The following is a 21,598-nucleotide window of genomic DNA, read 5'->3' as shown; positions in this document are numbered from 1 at the left end:
TATATAGCAAGTGATATATTTATAAACTATGTTCTCACAATGAGAATAAGCCTGTTAGGTTGGAATTATTGATGGTCATGTGTAGTCTGTGATTATTTTTTAGTTTGCAAACAAGTGAATGAAAAATTAAGAAGAAAAGCAATTTTATTTTATTTATTTTTAAAGATTTTATTTATTTGAGAGAGAGAGAGAGCACGCACGCACAAGCAGGGGGAGGGGCAGAGGGAGAGGGAGAAGCAGGCTCCCTGAGATAGGGCTTGCTCCCAGGACTCTGGGATCACGACTTGAGCCAAAGGCAGACACTCAACCAACTGAGCCACCCAGGTGCCCCAAAGAAAAACAATTTTAGAGCAGGGGTTCCTTAGTCAATGGCAGAGTTTTCACTGGTGTATATAGCAAAATGAGAAAAAAATATAGGAAGTTTTTCATTTTTATTTTTTATTTTTATTTATTTTTAAAGATTTCATTTATTTATTTGAGAGAGAGAGAGCGAGCAGGAGAGAGCACGAGCGGGAGGTGGGGAGAGGGAGAGGGAGAAGCAGACTCCCCACTGAGCAGGGAGCCTGATGCGGGACTTGATCCCAGGACCCTGAGATCATGACCCGAGCCAAAAGCAGATGCTTAACCAACTGAGCCACCCAGGTGCCCCGGTTGTTTATGTTTTGTTTTTTTTTTTCTTAAGCTACATTATTTAGAAATTATGTCCTTTGTGGTTTAAAATGTGTTTCCTTTTATGAAATAGTATCATAGTAGATTGTGTTTGCAAGGGCTGCTATAACAAAATACTACAGACTGGGTGGTTTAAACAACATTTCTCACAGTTCTGGAGGCTGGAAGTCCAAGATCAAGGTATCTGCAGTTTTTTTTTTTTTTTTTTAAGATTTTATTGTGAGAGAGCATAAGCAGGGGGAGCGTCAGGCAGGGAGGGAGAAGGCGAAGCAGACTCCCCGCTCAGCAGAGAGCCTGATTTGGGACTCGATCCCAGGACCTGAGCAGACGCTTAACCGACTGAGCCACCCAGGGGTTCCTTGCAGGTTTGTTCTTTTTTCTGAGGCCTCTCTTCTTGGCTTGCTGCCTTCTCAATATGTCCTCGCATGACCTTTCTGTGTGCACACATATCCCTGGTGTCTCTGCTTCCTCTGCCAGTCATATTGGTTTCGGGCCCCCCACTAACAGCTTCCTTTGAACACATTCACCTCTTTAAAGACCTTATCTCCAAATAAGCTTACATCCTTTTTTTAAAAAAAGATTTTATTTATTTATTTGACAGAGAGAGAGCACAAGTAGGGGGAGTGGGAGAGGGAGAAACAGACTCTCAACTGAGCAAGGAGCCCGATGCGGAACTCGATTCCAGGACCCTGGGATCACGACCTGAGCTGAAGGCAGATGCTTAACCAACTGAGCCACCCAAGTGCTTCCAAATAAGGTTACATTCTAAGGTGTGTCAAATCCAAAAATCAGGGCCAGCTGTTTAGAGAATTATTTCTATTAAAATTTTACCACTTCAGGTAAGGGGAGCTCTTGTTGCTGAACTTTGGGCGCAAATAAGTGCGGCCTGCCGGGAACAGGACTCCTATAACGCCAAATAATGTCTGGAAGGCTGTGGTCCAAGGCCATTTTTGCTGGCTATAAGCGGGGTCTCCGGAACCAGAGGGAGCACATAGTTCTTCTTAAAATCGAAGGTGTTTATGCTCGAGATGAAACGGAATTCCATCTAGGCAAGAGATGTGCTTCTGTGTACAAAGCAAAAAACAACACAGTGACTCCTGGTGGCAAATCAAACAAAACCAGAGTAATCTGGGGAAAAGTAACTCATGCTCATGGAAACAGTGGCATGGTTCGTGCCCAATTCTGAAGCAACCTTCCTGCTAAAGCCATAGGCCACAGAATCTGTGTGATGCTGTACCCCTCAAGGATTTAAATTTAATGAAAAGTAAATAAAGGTGTAGATTTGTTCTCTTGTAAAAAAAAAAAAATTTACCACTTCAGTAAAATGTGATTTGGCATTGTTATCATATCTGCAAATTTTACTTCAAAAATAGAAACAAAGTAGTTTTTTAAGGCTTGTTTTTAATTTTATTGGAAAATAAAGTGTTTATTCAAAGAACATTCAAAGACTAAGAACTGGGGGTGCCTGGGTTGGCTCAGTTGTTTAAGCACCACTCGGGTTTTAGCTTAGGTCATGATCTCAGGGTTGTGAGATTGAGCCCTGCATTGGGTTTCATGCTGGGGGGTGGAGATTGCTTATAATTCTCCCTCTCCCTCTGCCCTTCCCCACCGCTAAAAAAAAAAAAAAAAGAGGAAGGACCTGTGTGGGAGTTGGTGTGAGGAGGAATAAATCTCAAGCTCAGCCAGACTGGACATGGGGCTCTTCTCCACAGAGTTGGAGTCTCAGGGGAGGCCTGGCTGGGGGACCGCTGGATCTGTTAGAAAGTCAGGAAGTGGTCAGAGAGCACCAGGCCACAATGCAGAACTGGGGTCAGGGGTGGAGGTCACCCTCTGCAGCCTTAGCAGCTCACCAGATACATCCCTGGGGTGAAAAAATAGAGCATGTTAGGTTAATAAAATGAGCTTTAGGGCTACAATTGCCTGTCATAAGGCCTGTATGGCCCAGGTGGGCCCTCAAATAAATACTAGATCGAGTAAGGAATTTTTGAATCTAAGAATTAGGGTTTTAATTTTTTCCCCCTGTTTTCCACCAGACTGATTTACAGCACTGATGACATTTAGTGCTTGTCGAGGGGAAAACCACTCCACTGCTAGTCCACTTTGTTTTTATTACTGATGCATTTCCCAGTGGTTGACAAGATAGAGACCAGCTCTTGTTCATTTTCTCTCCCATGATGGCCTGAAACCTCCAAATAAGAAATGAGAAATAGCTTCACTTAAATGTGGGTTTATGATGGGTCACGCTTGATCCCACATAACTTAGTAGGAGACCTTTTATTCTAAACACTTACATAGTTTCCTGAAATCAAAGTTTATAAAGGGAGGGAACTGTGCTTTGATAATATAGTTTTTCTCTTTGAATGAAAAGTAAGGGGAAAACTGGACAAGTCTTTTTCTTTTTTTTTCTTTTTTATTTATTATTATTATTTTTTAAGATTTTATTTATTCATTTGAGACACAGAGATACTGAGAGAGAGAAAGAGAAAGCATGAGCAGGGAGAGAGGCAGAGGGAGAGGGAGAAGCAGGCTCCTCGCTGAGCAGGGAGCCCGATGTGGGGCTTGATCCCAGGACCCCGGGATCATGACCTGAGCCGAAGGCAGTCGCTTAACCAACTGAGCCACCCAGGCGCCCCTGGATAAGTCTTTTTTCAATAATTTGTTTGAATTCTCCAGTGTGTCCAGCACAACTATAGTCACATGTAAGTATAACAGCACATTTTCAAAGCCATTTATTTTTGGATTATGGCTTAACTTCATGACATAGCAAACTGATTATGAAAAGATAATTTTACATAAAAGTTATAAGTTCTTAAGTTAGCTCTAAATGATGAAAATTTTTTCTCTCATGTTTGATATTGAATGATATTGAATGAATGAGATACATTTTTTAGAACATGATTATGTGATATTGTATTAGCATTTGTATAAGATATAAAAATGCTTAAGTCATGTTTATGCTCTTAAGTAGCTAATAATCTAGTGAAATAAGATAGGTACATGAATATCTTATAGTTTAACAGAGGTATATCAAATTAATTTAAAGTATGCAATGTGTTTAGAATATGCCTGGCACATAGTAAGCACTATGTGTTAGTTACTATTCCTACTGTTTTATTATGTATATATGCTCTAGTGACTGAGCCAGCCAGGCACCCTGTTATCGTGTGTGAAATCTTGATAATCAATAACAGATGCATGGCTCGGTTCCCTGGACCACCCCTCAATCCCTGTCCCCTGATTCTCCATCTCAGAGGCATCATTTCTTGTATATCTTTTCTTGGACATCTTGTGCATTTATACACATACATGTATTTCTCTCTCTCTTTTTTTTAAAGATTATATTTATTTGCCAGAGAGAGAGCGAAAGAGGGAACACAAGCAGGGGGAGTAGGAGAGGGAGAAGCAGGCTTCCCGCTGAGCAGGGAGCCTGATGCGGGGCTCCATCCCAGGACCCTGGGATCATGACCTGAGCTGAAGGCAGACCCTTAACCAACTGAGCCACCCAGGTGCCCCTGTATTTCTCTTCTTTACATACATGGTAGCATACTATTTACAGTGCTGCCCACCTTCCATTCATTCAGTTGATATATCCTGGAGATTTTTCCATTTTAGTGCATTAGTGCTAACTTGTTCTCTTTTTTTTTTAAGATTTTATTTATTTATTTGACAGAGAGAGACACACACACAGCAAGAGAGGGAACACAAGCAGGGGGAGTGGGGGAGGGAGAAGCAGGCTTCCCGCTGAGCAGGGAGGCCAATGCAGGGCTCAATCCCAGGACCCCAGGACCATGACCTGAGCCAAAGGCAGAAGCTTAACGACTGAGCCACCCAGGCACCCGTAACTTGTTCTTTTTATGTGCTTTATAACATTCCATGGTGTGGATGAACCACACAGTTTATTTAACTTGTCCTCTACTCTATTGATGCCTTTCAAAGTTTTTTACATTTTTTTTCAATCACAAATAACACTGTAATGAATAGCTTTGTACATAGTATTTCTTGCTTGTAAAGTATACTTGTAGGGTAAAAAGCAAGCACCGGATGGATCAAAGAGTACGTGTGTACCTTTAGATTTTGATTACCACATTCTTAAACAAACAACTGATGCAATTTGGCAGGTTTCAAAGATCTTAGGGTCATTGGATTGGAAAACCCAGAAAATAGGGTTTTGGGATTGTTGCTTGCAGGTTTTTTTTTTTTTTTTTTTTTTTGGTTTGTTTTTTGTTTGTTTGTTTTTTTAATCTAGGCCGCATTTGTTCAGTGGCTCAGCCTGAAGCACTGTGCTTATGGAAAAATTTACCCATCACCTCCCCAGGCCCTTGATATCAGGGGGTGACCAAGATATAAAGCAATAATAAAACCAGAGTATACTTTTCTTCCAGTAACTTCTCTCGGAGCCAGGAAGAGAACTGAGTGTTTTTTCAGTGTTATGGCTTCCTGCCTTCTGGGTGTCCTGAGATGCTGCAATATAATTCTGAAATATTGTTGCTCCTTTAAGTAACAGAGCAACAGGCAACTCAACAGAGCAACTCTGGAAAACCTAGACAGAATCCACAATTTCCTGTGACCGCGAATAGTTTCCAGTCTGGAATGGATAGATCCACGCCTGTCAAAAATATGGCCCTTGATGAGCAAATTAGAAATGCAAAAAAGACTTGTAGCTATTTCTTGTAAAGAGCGAGCTGGATAAGGGGAAGATAACATTGTTTTTCTGCTTATGAATTTTCATATCCTTTCTGTGCCCAGATCTGATGGTGGTTACAAGATCGATCACAGCAGCAAGTGCCAATGACTAATGCAGTTATTGAGAGGGGTCTTTAATTTCCTGGAGGCAAACACCATTACCCGCCACCTCCACAGCGAGGACAAGGAGATGCCAGGACCACTGGGGAGTCAGTGATGGAAGAAATTATAAAACTGATGCAATTACTGAGAAAATGATGAAATGTGTCACAATGAAAGGCTTCAGTTCCCTTCGATTTCAGGTTTTGTGATACACATCAGTGTGTCTGTGTCTTCAGCGTTATTACTTCTCAACTGTCTGTGTCATTTTACCCTCATTGAGGGAGAATATTTTGTAGCAGGCAGCTCATTCTCATCCTTTCTCCTCCCATCCGGGATCTTTCATTTCTTTGTTTTCGCTTGGACAGTGTCTTGTATTAATTAGCTCCCCCACATGAATGTTTTCATAGTGGAATCTAGGTTAGGTTTATGGAGCACTAGATCTTTCTCTTGTTCTAACCTGTGGGATTTAGGGAAAATCACTTGAGCTCTCTGATCCAGTTTCTTCTGCCTGTGGCTGGAATCTCCCCTGTGTAGAACACAAGATCTCCGCCTGGGACCAGGTCCAGAGTTGGCCTGCTTCCAACCTCTGCTGGGAGCCAGGACAGTGTGGGACTGAGGGGGAGTGTGTGGTTTAGAAGTCGAGGACTAGTGAGGACAGGGAAGGCAGAGAAAGAGGATGTGTCTTCTCCATCCTTCTAATAACTTGTTCTTCCTTGCTGGTTTTTTTTTTTTTTTTTAGATTTTATTTATTTGAGAAAGAATGAGCAGTGGGGAGGGGCGGGGGGGGGGAGGAGAGAGAGAGAATCCTGCTGAGCAGGGATCACCTGGGCAGATGAGGACAAGAGATTCCGTAGGGGTGGGGGATGTGTAAGGGGAGAGGGATGTGTCTCCACCAGTAGCAGCTAGCTAAAAATGCTGTTTTAGAAATTCCACCAGTGCTTAAACAATAAAACTGTGGCACTGAAAAATTTAGAAATGGGGACATCTGGGTGCCTCAGTCTGTTGGGCGTCCGCCTTCGCTCAGGTCATGATCCCAGGGGGTCTTGGGATGGAGTCCCACATCAGGTTCCTTGCTCAGCGGGGAGCCTGCTTCTCCCTCTGCCTGCCACTCCCCATTTGTGCTCACATTCTCCGTCTCTGACACATTAATAAATACAATCTTTAAAAAAAGAGAAAAATTTAGAAATAAAAGCTTAAAAATTTAGGGAAAAAAGCCGATGTGAAGGTTATTCACCAGATAATACTTAAAGAGAAGTGATTGGCTATGTAGCCTGAGGCAAGTCCTTTTATTTCTTTGAGCCCACTTCCTCTCTTGTAAAATGAGGAGACATAAACCTCATTGTACCGGGAAATGAAACGAACCCAGGAAAATTGTGAACCCAAACCAGACTGTTCTGGTTTTAATTCTCTTTTGGTCTAAAGTCAAGGAATCAGGGAGTCTATGCATCAAGGCAAGGACACTACACTGGCAGACATCCATAGTGATTTCAACCTTGGTGAAAATATGTGTTTAAGAGGTGGCTCTGCAGAGAGCACTTGACCATCAGTATAACCTTGGGCAAGTTTACTCATGTCCCTGTGCCTCAGTTTCCTCATCAGTAAAATGGGTTAGTAAATACCTCGATGTAGGGCACAAATATTAACTATTTATTTATTTATTTAAAAGATTTTATTTATTTATTTGAGAGAGAGAGAATGAGAGAGAGAGAGCACATGAGAGGGGGGAGGGTCAGAGGGAGAAGCAGACTCCCTGCCGAGCAGGGAGCCCGATGCGGGACTCGATCCCGGGACTCCAGGATCATGACCTGAGCCGAAGGCAGTCGCTTAACCAACTGAGCCACCCAGGCGCCCCACAAATATTAACTATTTAAAAATATTAACTATTAATAGTAGCCATTGGGAAAGAAAATCAGAGAGTGACTAAAAATTTTTTTCCAACACTTTCCCAAACTCTAGGATGGTGCTCCAGCATCACTCAGGAACTTGATACAAATGCAAATTATTGGACTCCACCTTAGATCTACTGAATCAGAATCTATGAGGGATAAGGCCCAGGACTCTGTTTGGAATCTCTCTGGAATCTCCATGGGTTCGTTATGGATGCTGAAGTTTGAGCAATACTATTTTAGAATTTTGCTCTCCAGAGTGTGGTCTAAAGCCCAGAATCATCAGCACCACCTGGGAACCTACTAGGCTTGCAGAATCTGGTGCCCCATTCTGGATACGCTAAGTTGTAATCTGTGTTTTAACAAGATCCCCAGGTATTTCTATGCATTTTAAATCTTGAGAAGCACTGCCCTAGAACTGCATCTCCAATACAGTAGCCACTAGCCTTATGTGGCTATTACAATTAAAATTAAATTAGTTAAAATGAAATAATTTTAGAGATGCAGTTCATCAGTCACACTAGCCATATTTCACATGCTCAAGTACCACATGTGACTAGTGGTTACGGTATTGGACAGTAGAGATTACAGAACATTTCTATCATCTTAGAGAGTTCTATTGGACAGTGCAGCTCTAGAATAATTATTACAATTTTTTTTTTTTTTTTGTAGCCACAGAGCATCTACATGGAGAAAATTGCCTGGGATAAGGGTGACAAACTAATGTTTAAAAGAGCCACACAGGCGAAGTAAATGGATGAAGTCTGTCAATTTTTTTTTTTTGACTTTATCTTTTTTTTTTTTTAATTCTTATGTTAATCCCCATACATTACATCATTAGTTTTAGATGAAGTGTTCCATGATTCATTGTTTGTGCACAACACCCAGTGCTCCATGCAGAATGTGCCCTCCTCAATACCCACCACCAGGCTAACCCATCCTCCTACCCCCCTCCCCTCTAGAACCCTGTTTGTTTTTCAGAGTCCATCATCTCTCATGGTTCGTCTACCCCACCGATTTCCCCCGCTTCATTCTTCCCCTCCCGCTACCTTCTTCTTCTTTTTTTCTTAACATATATTGCATTATTTGTTTCAGAGGTACAGATCTGAGATTCAACAGTCTTGCACAATTCACAGCGCTTACCAGAGCACATACCCTCCCCAGTGTCTATCACCCAGTCACCCCATCCCTCCCACCCCACCCCCCACTCCAACAACACTCAGTTTGTTTCCTGCGATTAAGAATTCCTCATATCAGTGAGATCATATGATACATGTCTTTCTCTTTTTGAAAGTCTGTCAATTTTAAATGAACAAAGAACACAGGTACCATGGTGAGTGGCCAGTGATACTCAACCTTTGTGCTGGGGCTACGGTTGGGAGTACTGGGTTGGGAAAGCATATTCAGATACAGCCAATGGTTACCATGGAAGAGGTTAGGCCCCGGCCACACTAGACAGTTTTATTTTTGTTTAAAATCTGGATTTTTATGTAAATCTTAAATTTTGATTACTAAACAAACACCTGATTCAGCATTACTGAACACCAGATTTGACTTGGTGTTGTGGCCTGAAAATCAAGCTGTGTGGTTCTGCCTTGCCAAGATCCATTGTTTGCCTTATGTATATCCTCCTTTATTGTCTCTATTTCTTATTTCTTCTCTTCTTTTGATTTCATCTTTGCTTTCTCTTTCCTTTTGTTCTTTTCTTTCTCATCCTCTAATTTTTCTTTCATTTAGTAAGAATTTGTTGAATGCTCTGTGCTGGGGACTGAGGATACAAAGATGAACCAACATTGCCTCTCTGACTCAGAGAGCCCACAGCTTAGTGGGAGACTCAGACATGAGTTGAGGTAATGATAGGATAATTTGTGGGGTGCCCTAGGAGAGGTGTGTCCAAAGCCCTATGGAGTGGTAAATAAAGAGTAAATCAACTTTGAGTGGGGGAGAGGTCAGAGAGGTCTTCACACATGTGTGGATATTTGAGCTGGGTTTTGAAGGATGTACAGGAGTTCTCCACGCTGAGGAGCTGGGATAGGAGTGGGAGAGAGTATTTTTAGTGGGAGGAACAGCTTGGAGACTTGACAGTGCTTGGTGTGTTTGGAAAGAGAAAACTTCTGGATAGCTGATGTATAAGGTATAAAATGTTATTTACCAGACTTCCTTGTTCTCATAGTCTGTCTGGTAGCCCCTTCCCACCACAATTTGGGCCACTTCCCCGTACCCTCAGGCTCCTCTCATCAGGGTCTTGTGTCCCCTGGATCTAAATCTTCCTCTTGAATCTCCTCCCACCTCCTGCTGTCTTTTCATTCCCTCTTCCCCCCTGCCTAGATCTCCTTCCATCCACTTAAAATTCAGAGTTTCCTTTATATATTCAAAATCACCCAGTGCTCAACCAACCAGAGGGAGAATAAAGATGCTGAGATTGTTAACCCACCTCCTAGGAAGGTAGTTTAAATGTCAAAGACTCTGAGACTGTTATTTGGATCCTGATTCAAATTTAGTGTTAAAAAAGACTGAGACAATTTGTGAAATGATTGGAAATTTGAACACTAACTGGATATTAATAATTGATATTTTTAGGTATGAAAATGATATTGTGGTTGGGTTAACATAAGTCCTTATTCTTAGAGGTGCATCAGATATTTATGGATGAAATGATAAGAAGTCTGAGATTTGCTTGAAAATAATATAGGAGGGGAAGGAGTGGATGAGGTTCAGATGAGACAATATTGGCTCTGTATTTATAATTGTTGAACCCATGTAATAGGTACATAGGGTTCATTACACTAGACTCTCTATTTCTGCATATGCTTGCATATGTATTATGTTTGAAATACTCCATGTTATTGGTTGAATTGAGTCCTTCAAAAAGATGTGTTAAAGTCCTAACTCCTAGAACCTCTGAATGTGACCTTATTTGGAAAATAGGGACTTTACACATGAAATCAAGCTAAAATGAGGTCATTAGGGTTGGTCCTCATCCAATACGACTGGTGTATCTTTATAAGAAGGGGGAAACTTATATGGCCAACTAATATTTGACAAGGAAGCCATGAATACTCAGTGGGGAAGAAATTATTTCTTAATAAATGGTGTTGGGAAAACTGGATGACTGCATGCAGAAGAATGAAATGGTATCTGTCTTACATCACTCACAAAAATGAACTCGAAATAAATTAAAGATTTAAACATAAGACCTTCAACTGTGAAACTCCTAAAAGAGAATGTAGGAAAAAAACTCCTTAACATTGGTCTTGGCAATGATTTTTTTGGATAAGACACCAAACATAAGCAACGGAGCCAAAAATAATAACTGGGACTATATCAAACTAAAAAGCTTTTGCTCAGCAAAAGAATCAATAAAATGAAAACACAACCTACAGAATGAGAGAAAATACTTGCAAATCAATTCCTGATAGTGAGTTAATATCCGAAATATATAAAGAACTCATATAACTCAATAGCAAAAGCTCAAATAATCTTTTTTTAAATAAAGATTTTATTTATTTATTTGTCAGCGAGCGAGAGAGAGAACACAAGCAGGGGGAGCTGCAGACAGAGGGAGAAGTAGGCTCTCTGCTGAGCAAGGAGCCCAATGTGGGACTCGATCCCAGGACCCTGGCATCCCAGCTCAAATAATCCTATTAAAAATGGGCAGGGGAACTGAATAGACAATTTTTCAAATAACACATACAAATGGCCAACAGGTAACATGAAAAAGTGTGCAACATCACTAATCATTAGGGGAATGCAAATCAAAACCACAATGAGATACCACCTCACACCTGTTAGAAGGGCTATCATCAAAAAGACAATACAATAACAAGTGTTGGTGAGAGTGTGGATAAAAGGGAACTCTTGTGCATTGTTGGTGGGAACGTAAATTGGTACAGCCACTATGGAAAACAGTACAGGGCTTCCTCAAGAAATTAAAAATAAAACTACCGGGGTGCTTGGGTGGCTCAGTCGATTAAGTGTCTGACTCTTGATTTTGGCTCAGGTCATGATTTCAGGGTCGTGAGATTGAGCCCCAAGTTGGGGTCCACACTGGGCATAGAGCCGGGCTGGGATTCTCTGTCTGCACCCCCACGCCCCACCCTGCTTGCATGCACGCTCTCTCACTCTCAAAATATAAATAAAATAAAATAAAATTAAATAAATAACATAAAACTAACATATGATCCAGCAATCCTACGACTTCTGGGTATATATCCAAAGGAAATGGAAACAGGATCTCAAAGAGATATCTGCACTCCTATGTTTATTGCAACATTATTCACAACAGCCAAGATATGGAAACAACCTGTCTGTCAATAGATGAGTGGATAAAGAAGTTATCTCACACACACACACACACACACACACACACACACACGGGAATATCATTCAGCCATAAAAATGAAGGAAATCCAGCCATTTACAATAACATGGAAGAAACTTGAGGGTATTATGCTAAGTGAAATAAGTCAGACAAAGAAAGACAAATACTGTATGATATAATTCATATGTGGAATCCAAAAAAGCTGAACTCATAGAAACAGAGTAGAGTAGCATTTACCAGGGGCTGGGGGTGGGGGTGGGGGAAATGGGATGTTGGTCACAAGGTACAAACTTCCAGTTATAAGACAAATAAGTTTGGGGGAATCTAATATATAGCTGGTTATTATAGTTAATAATACTGTATTGTATACTTGACAGTTGTTCAGAGAGTAGATCTGCAAGGTTCTCACCACAAAAAAGAAATGGCAATTATTGGGATGGAGGTGTTAGCTAACACCGTGGTGGTAATCATTTTGCAACCTATAGGTATATGAAATCACACTGTACACCTTAACTTTATGCAACGTTATATGTCAATTACATCTCCATAAAGACAGGGAGAAAGAGGGGGGTTTGGACAGAGACACACAGAGGGATGCCTTGTGACTGGCAGAGGCAGAGACTGGAGTAATACGGGTGCAAGCCAAGGAATGCCAAGGACTGATGGCCAACACCAGAAGCTAGGAAGAAGCAAGGAAGAATTCTCCTTTCTATCCTTCAGACAGAGCATGACCCTGCCTACACACTGATTTCTAGCCTCCAGAACTGTGGGAGAATAAATTTTTGTTGGGACAAGTCACCCAGTTTGTGGTTTTTGTTGTGACAGTCCTAGGAAACTATAAAAAATTAAAATAATAAATATTACCTACTTCCCTCTCTTAAACTTTCTTTCCCCCCTCTGCTTCTTCTTCTATCACATCTTAACCTAAATACCTTCACTGTGTGTCCACCCTGGGCATAATGCTCTGTTACTTTGAATAAGGAGAATGACTCAGAACCAGAAGTCTGAATGTGAGGTTGAGGTAGAGGTAAGGAAGGAGGGGTTTCCAGAAAACTAGACAGAGGCATAAACTACCTCACAAATCTATGCAGCTTCATCAGGCCCCTTGCATGCCCCAAATAAGCCATGCTCCTCTAGGCGGTGATTAGTTCCTTCTGCAGGCCATGAGGCCTGTTTTTTGGTCTTGGCTATACCATTTGCTAACTTGGAGATGTGGGGCAAGCTGTTAAATACAAAAGACTTATTTTCTTCTCAGTAAAGTGAGGGGGTTGGGTTACACCAGGAAACATTCCTTGTCTACCTAACCCTGGCTCAGGTGCTCCTTTCCCACCTGAACCAACCTGCTCCTACTTTAGCGGGCATTATCCTATTTGTCATTGGTTACCATCTACCACTGCCACAGGATTGTGAGCTCCTTGAGGCAGGGACTGTCTTGTTCACCACTGGATCCCTTTGCCGAATCCTGGCTTCTCACGTAGTAGAAGCACAACAGAAGTAGCCTGCCACAACAACACTGTATTTATGGTAGATATGTACAAATGTGTGGTAGAGGGGCACCTGGGTGGCTTGGTCAGTTAAGCGTCTGCCTTTGGCTCAAGTCATGATCCCAGGGTCCTGGGATCGAGCCCCGCATCAGGTTCCCTGCTCAGCAGAGGAGTCTGCTTCTCCCACCCCTTCTCCCTCTGCCCCTGCTCCTGGGCACGCTCTCTCTTTCTCTCTCTCAAATAAATAAATAAAATCTTTTTAAAAAAAGTGTGGTAGAATTTCTCTTTCAGAGAGCTACAGAAGAAGCCATTTGTCCGCATGTATGTTTTAACTCTTTTCTGGACTCTGCCTGGTCCCTCTCTTCCATATCCTATTTGGGGATCGGTGTCTGAAAGTCTCTCTTCCTTTCTCCCCTCCCAGAGGCTCCACCTCACTGTGTTTGACATTAGTTATACATTTCATACAATGCCCAAAACTGTGCTGAGAATAACTAAAGTGCTTGCCTGGGGTAGATTTTTTTTTTTTTTTAAAGATTTTATTTATTTATTTGAGACAGAGAGAATGAGAGAGCTCATGAGAGCGGGGAGGGTCAGAGGGAGAAGCAGGCTCCCTGCCGAGCAGGGAGCCCGATGCGGGACTCGATCCCGGGACTCCAGGATCACGACCTGAGCCAAAGGCAGTCGCTTAACCAACTGAGCCACCCAGGCGCCCCAGGGTAGATTTTTTTGAGTGTGTGAAAAGTTTGGTGCTTTTTAGTGATGAGAGTTAAGCCTTACAGTTGGTTTCAGAAAGGAAATTAGAAAGAGACAGAGTACTACGGGTGTTTAACAAGGACTTGGAAGAAGGATTTTTCTTTGCTCAAGGGAAGACATCAGAACTTGGAGATATGCATGTACAGTTGAAACCCTGAAGAAAAATGAGCCAGAGAAAGCACTTCAAACACATGCAGGTTGGTTTCTGCAGTGCGTATGGAATGAGATCTTTCCTTAAGAATGATTCTATTTCAGGAACAAGGAGAATTTCACGATGCAAAGTTACCATGTGAAAAACGTGTAATCTGTTATTTTAGCAGAGTGATACATTAAGACTGGCATTTTGGTGGACTAGTCTTACAAACTGCCTGGCTAAATTTCTTTAACAAGGTGGTTTTTAGGATTGTTTCTACTCTAAATTTCTATGCTTCTTTGAGTAGAATCTTTTCTATTCCACTTTCAAAATAATTCAAAGTATTTTCTACCCAGACTAAAAGTTGATGGAATGTATGACAATGAAATGTAAAGATTTTTCCTCCCAGCAATATATTCGCATGGCCCCTAAGAAATTTTTCTTCAGATCCACAAGGTTGAGTCACCATTCCTCAGATGGCCACAAGATGGCAGCTTTGGGCTAATAGTAGGAGAAAGATCCACCCAAAAAGTGTTTGCTAGTTGCTGTGATGGTGCAAAAAGACTCCAGACCTGGTGGTTTCTTTGCCTCTCCATCGCCACAGTGTGCTTTCCAAGTTGTATGTAAGGCAGAGTCCTGGCTATCTCCGTTTGTCCCTCAGACCCACCCTCTGCTGTCCTCAGGGGCAGAGGCTGACCAGTTGCTTTTGGCCAATGGGGAGGCTCAGCCAGGGAGCAGAGGGAGGGAGAAGAAGGAGGAGGTGGGGCTACCCCCTTGCAGGATCACCTTGCGCCGCTTGTGTCCCCTAAAGGGAGGTTACTGCTCTTCTGGGGCAGCCCTCTTTTCAGAACTTTTCTTCTGGGTTCTGGTGGCTATTCCCTCCCCTCGTAGGAGTGGTGACAGCTTTTCTGTCCCTTGTGGTTTCTTTGTACCCTCTCCATACCTTTGTAAATTGTTTATTAAACCCATATAGAAAAAAACCCCATATAGAATTGTCCTAAATTGAATGTGCTTTCTGCTTCCTGCTGAAATAATGACTGATACTATATTAACCATGCCTTTTTATTTTTTGCATTTCAGATGTTTTGACCTATGAGACCTTAGTAAATTTGGAGAGACTGCCCCTCTCATGGCTAGCCAATTCCTAGAGACAGGGAACAACTCACCTGGTCTTGTGGCTCTTGTCTGCAAACACACCAATCCTGAGCCCACACCCCACTGCCTCCTTCCTCAAGCTCTTACACTCAAGGCCACTATGCCCCTGCCCTAATCTGTCCTGGGGACTAGTACCAGACAAAAAGGGACAGCCCCTGGGCTTCAGAGCCTGCAGAAATCATTCAAATCAGCAGCCAATCTTAAACCTACTTACCCTGACTCACCTGCTTCTTTCGGCAGAAACCAAAATAAGGACTTTAGCCTGGGTGGCTCAGTCGGTTAAGTGTCTGCCTTCGGTTCAGGTCATGATCTTAGGGTCCTGGGATCGAATCCCACATCAGGCTCTCTGCTCAGCGGGGAGCCTGTTTCTCCCTCTGCCTGCAGCTCTTCCTGCTTGTGCTCATTCTCTCTCTCTCTCTCTGATAAATAAGTAAATAAAATCTTAAAAAAAAAAAAGATTCTATCCCATAATTTCCCCCTTGCTTGCTTGCAGGACCTCTGGACAGACCCAGTGCCTCCCTGCATTGCTTCTGTGGTGTGGCATGCCCCCTCCTCTAGGGAACAGTGAGTAACAGACTTTCCTTTCAGTGTCAGTCTTCTCATCTGTTGGCCTTGCCATACCTGAATAATAATAAAACCTACATTTTACTTACTTATTTATTTATTTTTTAAAGATTTTATTTATTTATTTGACAGAGAGAGACACAGTGAGAGAGGGAACACAAGCAGGGGAAGTGAGAGAGGGAGAAGCAGGCTTTCCGCGGAGCAGGGAGCCCGATGTGGGGCTTGATCCCAGGACCCCGGGATCACGACCTGAGCCGAAGGCAGACACTTAATGACTGAACCAGCCAGGCGCCCCATTTACTTATTTATTTTTAAAAGATTTCTTTTTTTTCTGTCTTTGTTTATTTTTAAAAGATTATTTATTTATTTATTTGACAGAGAGAGAGCAAGAGCAGGAACACAAGCAGGGGGAGTGGGAGAGGGAGAAGCAGGCCTCCTGCCGAGCAGGGAGCCCGATGTGGGGCTCGATCCCAGGAACCTGGGATCATGACCTGAGCCGAAGGCAGACACTTAATGACTGTCTACCCAGGCACCCCTCTTTATTTATTTTTAAGTAGTCTCTACACCCAGCGTGGGGCTCAAACTCACAACCCTGAAATCAAGAGTCACATGCTTCACCAACTGAGCCAGCCAGGCACCCCTAAAACCTACATTTTATTTTATTTTATTTTTTTATTTAAATTCAATAAGTCAAAATATAATATATCATTAGTTTCAGATGAGAGGTCAGTAATTCATCAGTTGCATATAACACCCAGGGCTCATCACATCACGTGCTCTCCTTAATGCTCATCACCCAATTACCCCATCCGTCCATGCACCTCCCCTCCAGCAACCCTGTTTGTTTCCTATAGCTAACAGTCTCTCATGGTTTGTCTCCCTTTCTGATTTCTTCCCATTCAGTTTTACCTCCCTTCCCCTTTGATCCTCTGTGCTGTTTCTTATATTCCACATATGAGTGAAACCACATGATAATTGTCTTTCTCTGATTGACTTATTTTTCTCAGCATTAATACCTTCCAGTTCCATCCATGTTGATGTAAATGGTAAGATTTCATCGTTTTTGATGGCTAAATAATATTCCATTGTGTACATATACCACATCTTCTTTAGCGATTCATCTGTCGATGGACATCTGGGCTCTTTCCACAGTTTGGCTATTGTGGTCATTGCTGCTATAAACAATGGGGTGCACATGCCCCTTCAAAAGTGTTTTCAAATACGTGGAAAGCATAAGGGAAGTGTCATATACTTAACTCTAAGAAAGAATACTGTATGGAAAGCATCTTTCAACTAACATCTTCTTTCATGAAGATAGAAGCATTAAACATATATTTTAAGACAGATACAAGTGTTTTGATACTTTTATCATTTTTAGAAAGTGACATTGCAGAAGAGTCATAACTGGGAAATGTTATAGCTGTGTGGTGAGGTTTAGCTGGAAAGATGAAAATCTCTATTTTTCCAGTGGCCAAACATTTGCCCCAATGAGAAATTCTCAAATGCTGTAGTAATAATAATAGATAATAAAACAGAGCCACTAAAAAATTGAAATATGAAGATATGGCCTAGTTAGCAGCAGGCTGGATGTTTTATAGAGACAGTCTTGAGAAAAATGGTGAGAGGGTTTTTGTTTTTGTTTTTAAATGAAGCTTAAAAAGCATTGGGGCGGGGGACCAAAGAATAATATGGAAAGACATACTACTTGAAGGTGGTATTGATATATTAATACATGTTAGAAAAGAGGGCTCAAGGGGCGCCTGGGTGGCTCAGTTGGTTAAGCGGCTGCCTTCGGCTCAGGTCATGATCCTGGGGTCCTGGGACCCTGGGGTCCTGGGTCTGGCTCCCTGCTCAGTGGAGAGCCTGCTTCTCCCTCTCCCTCTGCCTGCCACTGTGCCTACTTGTGCTCTCTCTCTGTCAGAGAAATAAATAAAATCTTAAAAAAAAAAACAAGAAAAGAGTGGCTCAGGAAGCATCAGTCTGCCTGAGCAGTGGTCATTTTTCAGATGACCGGATGAATGTAAACAAAAATCAAATAGTCACAAGTAGATCTGAACGATATATTGGCTTATTTCCATGGCAAAAAGAACAAGAAAAGCAAGAGATAAGAGTGTCTGTGAACCTCTTTGCCTGCATTTTAGAAATAAATTCATTTCTAATGAGAATCCACCCTCAAGTCAGTCTTGCAAAGGAGTTGGGACTGTGCTGGATTAATGTAGGTACTGAAAAAATTCAAGTCCTACATCTCACCCCCGAAAGATTCTGCGAGAAGAAGTAGTAACTGACAGTTGGTCCCATGGACCTCCCATCACTCCCTTTCCTTATAAACAACCTTTGTCATTCTGCAGGGAAGTTTCCAGACCTGCATTCTTTGTAATCCAGTCTTTGCTGTCCTTTTCATAGCCAGAGGCAGTTAGCACTACACTCCAAGACCATTCGAGTTAGTAGGGGCTGTGGTCACAGGAATTATTATGGAAGCATCTTGAATTGTTAATAAAAATTCATGAAGTCCAGTAGTTTCTGGTAGAATATGGAATTAAGGACAGAGAGAGGAAAGAGCAGGAGGAAGGGGAGACCATTTCCAAGAACTAACTCATTTGAGATGAGAAAAGGTAAATGGTGCTTTCACTCTTAGCCCTTGCTTTTTCCTGGAAATGGAATAGATTAGCAGAGGGGAGAGCTTCCTTTTTCTTTCTAGGGCATTTGTTTATACTATACTTTTATTTTATTTATTATCCTTTTCAGTTTTATTGAGGTTAGACTATGTTTTTAGAACTGTTCAACCGCTGTGATTTCTTGTGCCCAATTCCTGGTATCTGCACAAAGGGCTGACTCCTTTCTCTTCATTCTGCATGACAGTAGATGACTGGGACTGAGATCCCTGCTTTCAAAAATGTCATGGATACAAGATTTTCTTTGAAGCATTTTTTTTTTGTAAAATCAGATGATTGGAAATAATTTTAATCATCATAACTAGGGATTTGGTTAAATAAGTCACGGTCCTTTTATTCTGAGGCAGTGAGGGCATTTCAGTTAGCAGAAGGCCATTTTTAATGAGAAAGCTTTTTCTACAGAAAGATGTTCAGGATATATTTTGAAATAACAAAAGAAGGTTCAGGACACTTTGTATAGTGTGCTAACATTTGTATAAAAGCTATGTGTATTCTTGCATGTGCATAAAGAAAGATGAGAAACTCGTCATTGGTGGTCCAGGAAGGGGACGCTGGTGGCAGGAGGACAGGGGGAGGAGGGAGCCGTTATGATTTCAGACCAGGAGACTATCTTATCTGTTCAATAAGCACATTAATATGATTTAATTAAACATTGGGATGAACTGGAGTTGGAAGAAGGAATGTAACCCAGGCTGGGAAATTATATTTGTAAAACCAATAATGAACTATAAAAGACATTAAAAAAAAAAAAAAAGCCCAGCTAGGAGCGAATGTCGGAGTAATGACATACCTTGGGAGAAGGGCCTCATAAAGTCTCAAATGCATCCTCGGCCAGTGCCAGCTCCGGGCAGCTTTGTGCATCAATTCCCAGGGAACTCGCTCAGCTCAGAGAGACAATCCAGCATAGAAAATTCCACTCCAGGGGCGCCTGGGTGGCTCAGTCGTTAAGCGTCTGCCTTCGGCTCAGGTCATGATCCCGGGGTCCTGGGATCGAGCCCCGCATCGGGCTCCTTGCTCTGAGGGAAGCCTGCTTCTCCCTCTCCCTCTGCTGTTCCCCCTGCTTGTGTTCCCTCTCTCTCTCTCTGTCAAATAAATAAATAAAATCTTAAAAAAAAAAAAAAGAAAAAGAAAATTCCACTCCAGTAACATGAATTAAACAGCCTCTTTTATTTCTGTCCAGGGGCTTCTTCACGATGATCCCAGACACCTTTAGGAAGGACCTACTCTGGGTAAAGAGGAAGGGAAGTAACAGCATGAGATCTCATGAGATCTCATCCTCCATTCCTCAGCAGTCAACTAGCTGTGGCCTGTTTTGAGGGTTAAATGAGATAATGTACGTAAAGCACTTATCACAGTGCCTGGCCTATGCTTGGAACTCAGAAAATGGTAGTTATTCCTGCACCATGAAGTAGAAGTAATAATTATTACCACTTAGTAGATAAGGAAACTAGGGCTCAGAGAGGTTAAGTCGCTTGCCGAAGTAACACAGCAAGAAAGGGAAGGAGCCTGGATTTGAAGTCTGGTGGCTCTGGTGCTCATTTCAGCAGCACATATGCTGAAATTGGAACGATACAGAGAAGATTAGCATGGCCCCTGCGCAAGGATGACATGCAAATTCATGAAGGCTGGTGGCTCTGACTTCAAACCCCCCTTCTTCCCACCCCTTCAAGGTGCTTCACAAATAAACCTGCCAATGTGTATTCTAATCACATCCCAAGGTGCAGGGTTTTGTTTGCAACAGCAAATACAGATAGAGCATTTCTTTTTTTAGAGCAGTAGCCTATGTTGCAAACTATAGAAAGAGGATCTGCACCCTATCAGCCTCATTGGCGAGTAGAACAGAAAAGCACAAGGTACAGGAGAAGATTCTGGAAGGTTCTGGGCTCTTTTGATGTATTGAGATAAAATGATCTTAGAAAACATTCACTCCCAGTTTTGCTTCATGCCTATATTATTGATGTCTTTTCTTGGTATCTTCATGTTAATGGAAATCTTAAGAATTTATAGATATGTTAACTAGCCTCTTAACAGTGTCCCAGTTAATCATATCTTAACAGTTATAACTTGGAAAGAACTTTTTATTATACTGGGGTGAGTCCTCTGGCCTCTGGGCCAAATCCAGCCTGCTGCCTGCCCTTGAAAATAAAGTTTTATTGGAACATGACCGCACTCATTTGTTTATGGCTTTTTTCATGCTACAAAGGCAGAGTTGAATAGTTACAGTAGAAACTACATGGCCTACAAAGCTTAAAATATTTACTAGCTGACCTTTTATAGAAAGTTTGCTGATCTCTGCACCAGAGTCATGTACAAAAAGTAAGCGTGGCATTTCTGTGCTCCAACATCCTAACACATTATTTCAAAACACTAAGTCTCTCTCCACTGATGTATGTGTCTTTATTTTTTTCTTGAAGATTTTATTTATTTATTTGACAGAGACACAGCGAGAGAGGGAACACAAGCAGGGGGAGCGGGAGAGGGAGAAGCAGGCTTCCTGCCGAGCAGGGAGCCCGATGTGGGACTCGATCCCAGGACCCTGGGATCATGACCTGAGCCGAAGGCAGACGCTTAACGACTGAGCCACCCAGGCGCCCCTGATGTATGTGTCTTAACATCTGGAAGATAAGTACCATTTACATGGACACTGTATATACTCATCTCTTGGAATGACTTGTGTTGTCGGGTAAACTGTGTCTAAAGTTCCCTCACTGGACAAATACTCTGAGAATCTTGTCTTAGATGAATATGTTTGGGAGGGAAACATATTCCCTAAAAGTCTTTGGGCACAACTGTGGTGTGAAGGAACGAAGGACTCTGAGATCCCTTGGATGGGACCATGGGACTTATGAGCTAACCAGGCTGGGGCTGTGGCCTACCTCAGTACCTGAGTGAGCTTACCAACCCCTGACTCTTCTCTACCCCTGACCTCAAGCAGCAGAGACTAGAAAGAGCATAAAGCCCATGGGCCATGTTCTCTGTCACTGGAGTCTTCTGAATGGCCTAGAGATGTCAAAGGAGACCTGGCCTTGCTCTCTCATACCTCCCAAGCAGCCCAGTTCCAGACAAAAGCAGTGAAGATAAATCTAAGTCTATCACATCCTGTCTTTAGGTCTCAGAGTTCAATCCCTGAGAGCATGTCCCCAGACGTGCTTTGGGGTAGATGATGAGTAGATGTC

General features: G+C 42.2%; 1 non-coding gene and 1 pseudogene across 1 annotated transcript; both read left to right on the top strand.

Moving 5' to 3' along the window:
* Positions 1 to 1,301: 1,301 nt before the first annotated feature.
* Positions 1,302 to 1,976, top strand: LOC118017756 (annotated as a pseudogene).
* A 17,977-nt stretch (positions 1,977 to 19,953) lies between these two features.
* LOC118018422 lies at positions 19,954 to 20,060 on the top strand. The gene has a single exon (XR_004681398.1). It is a non-coding gene; the product is annotated as a U6 spliceosomal RNA (small nuclear RNA).
* The last annotated feature ends 1,538 nt before the right edge of the window (positions 20,061 to 21,598 follow it).

This window comes from Mirounga leonina, unplaced genomic scaffold, assembly GCF_011800145.1.
Source record: "Mirounga leonina isolate KUSES-001 unplaced genomic scaffold, KU_Mleo_1.0 Mir_106, whole genome shotgun sequence".
NCBI lineage: Eukaryota > Metazoa > Chordata > Mammalia > Carnivora > Phocidae > Mirounga > Mirounga leonina.
Note: the sequence above shows the minus strand (reverse complement) of the source record. Positions and strands in the feature narration are given on the sequence as shown.